Here is a 3,349-nt window from a genome sequence, read left to right on the forward strand (position 1 = left end):
GGTAACTTAACATGGATAGGCTTGATAGAGTGATAAGACATAAACAACAAAGGATTATGACATATATGATCTGTGGCACCAGAATCTAAAATCCAATTTTCTGATTTACCTGAACAATCACCTTTGTGGATTTGCAACTCACCATCAGAAACATGGCTAACTTGGTTGACATTATGAGTGGTAGTGTTTGACACAGTAGAGTTTTTGAGCAAGGCTGCAAGTTGATTACATTGTTCAGCACTAAAATTAAGAATTGGTGAGAGTTTGTGACTACCAAGTGGCAATGAATCCATTTGTTCTTCTAGTTCAGAATCAATTTTTGTAGCACTATTGACATCACCAGTGCTTTGTTTTCCTCTCCTGCTTTGAAAATGTGGTGGAAAACCATGTTTGAGATAACATGTTTCAATTGTGTGCCTTTCTTTTCCACAATAAGTGCACACTTTGGTTGAGATTCCTCTTCCATAACTCCTGCCATTGTATCTCCCTCTGTTTTGCACAAAACTTCTTCCAAATCCACCTCTATTTCCAGATCTAAAGTTAGATCTTTCAGCAGCATTGATCATTGATTTAGGAGTAATGAGATTCATTCCAATTAGTTGCCTCTCTTGCTGAACAAGCAACAAGAAGGTTTTGTTTATCAAAGGCAAAGGCTCCATCAACAAAATTTGAGCCTTAGTAGCATTGAATTCATCATTCAATCCTTTTAAAAAACACACAACATACTCAATGTCTCTCTGCCTTTTTACAGTTTTCATTAGGTCACATTTGCATTTAACAATGCACACACATGAAGGCAATGATCTCAATGATTCTAATTCTTCCCATAGGATTTTCAAATCTGTGAAGTAATCAGAAATACTCCTATCACCTTGTTTAATTGAATGAAGTTCTTGAAGAACATCTGACATTCTAAAATAATCTCCCTTAGAGAATCTCTCCTTTAGATCTAACCATAATTCTTCTGCATTTTCTATATATACCACACTTTGTGCTATATTTGGAGACAAGCAACGAGTAATCCATGAAACTACCATGTTATTACATCGTTCCCACACATCAAACTCAGGATCCATTGAATTAGGTGTAGTAATCGTTCCATCAACAAACTTATACTTATTCTTAGAGAGTAAAGCTCGTTTCATACCTCTGAACCAAGCATGATAATTCACACCATCAAGAGGAGGTGTAACCAGAACAGCTCCTGGATTTTCACCTGGATGAAGATAAAATGGACTCTGAACATCAATGTTGTTGAGGAATGAAGAAGCTTCTCTATCTGATTCAAAACTCATCTGATTTGTCATAGTAAATTCAGAGAAATGCAGAAGGAATTGTTAGAGAATTTACACAAGAGGTTGAGAGATTATGGTGAGAAATGAGTGCGCAGCTTTTGGTAATCAGAGACAAGCTCTGATACCATATTGCAATCTGCCAAAAGAGGAATTCATCTCATTCATTCAATGATATTCAACTTTACATTGCTATGTATTTATACATTGAAGAAGGAAAGGAAAAGAGAAGGACATGCAAAAAATCCTAGGCTGGGCATACCTAGTGTGCTTAAGTAGACCACAAGACATGGGACACCCTTGGCCATGACTAGGCCAAGAATGGGATGATGCACATGAAACAAGGCTTGATGCACTAAAGGCCAACACCTGATGCACTAGGCCAAAATTTGATGCTCCTCAGTCAAGCATGATGCGCCAAGACCAGGCTAAGCACCATATATCAGGTGCTTTCCATATTGCCTTATAAAAAACCATGATTCTTGCTATATGGTGTTTGAACTCATAATATTTTGATTGAGTAACATAAAGGGCTGATGTTTGGTGGGATAACAACATGTTTTTGGTGTATGAAACTGCTTGCGACGTGATTAGCTTGCTTATTCATTATGCTTGATTTTGTATGAATTATACATGCTCTTTGTATTTTGGATGCTTAAAATTGTTGTTTAGTCATTCATAAGATGCAACATAGATGGCATGATTTAATAAGCAAACATAAAATGTGCTTTGAAAACCGTGAAACTGTGAACACAAATTGGGGCATGATTTTTGTTTGGCTAACCCAAAAACTTGAATATTGCAAATACTAAATTTATTTGCAGGGCCAGAAAACTCGTGCTCAGAAAGGCAAGAATGTTGTGCTTGATCCTGACTCTGATCATGAGCAAGATGAGAACCTATTCACGAGCAACAATGACAAATCAAGATAAACCAAGGTAAAATATGAAGAGCTAACCCTTGATGGCACGACTCTCTCGGAGAAAAAAATAATTTAAAAGAAAATGAATGCAATGAATTCACTGTTTTAGTTAACAAATATGGTTGGCTAAAATTGACTCGGCCAAGCAAAAAATTTCTATCGATATAGTTAAGCAATTTTATGCCAATGCTTTCATCTCCAAGGAGGCCCAAGTAAACCGATATACATAGGTGAATGGAGTCCAAGTTTTCTATGATAAGTTTGTCATCAATGCATGCTTTAGGATCACCATGGATGATTCAACCCAATCAATATGGTGACTTGTGCAAATACCAATAGAAGGTCTTGGCAAGTAAGGAAGGAAGCGCAGGTTCCCACAATGAGATGGATGTCCACACAAGTCTTTGCATTCAAGGCTTGGAGCCAGAAATGAGAGCAACAACAAGAGAATGTCCAATTTTAAAATTCAGCATGAATCAATTAACCTAAATCTGGACCACTTTTATTTTGTCAAATATATGCCATATATCTCATGTTTTTGCAAGTTAGTATTCAAAACCTTTAGCTTTTGAAATAACTGGTCACCTGTAGACGGCAAAGGAGCACGACCTTCTTCATTATTTCCTTCAAATGCTTTTCTCCATCGTCGATAGTGATGACCTGAAGGCAAAACTCTACGATGACGACGGAAGACATTCTTCTTGTTGTGTTCCAACCTCATTGAATGAGTATTGTCTTCACATATAGGACATGCAAAATATCCTCTTGTACTATATCCAGACAAATTACCATATGTAGGAAAAGTACTGATTGTGCCGAACAACAAAGCCCTCAAGTTGAAGCTTTCTTCCCTATATGCATCCTATCCATTTATGTATGTCTCCCACATTTGCTTCAAGTCTTCAATTAGTAGAGCCAAATATATGTGTATGTCATTTCCTGGTTGTTTAGATCCAGAAATTAACATAGATAACATTACATATTTGCGCTTCATGTATAGAGAAGGAGGTAGGTTGTATATCACCAACATCACTAGCCTTGTATTGTGGGAGAAACTTTGAACACTATGTTGGTTAATTCCATCCATTGACAATGAAAGGTGTAGATTTCTTGATTCTTGACCAAAACTAGGATA

This window comes from Lupinus angustifolius, chromosome LG18 (genome assembly GCF_001865875.1).
Source record: "Lupinus angustifolius cultivar Tanjil chromosome LG18, LupAngTanjil_v1.0, whole genome shotgun sequence".
In the NCBI taxonomy this organism is placed as follows: Eukaryota; Viridiplantae; Streptophyta; class Magnoliopsida; order Fabales; family Fabaceae; genus Lupinus; species Lupinus angustifolius.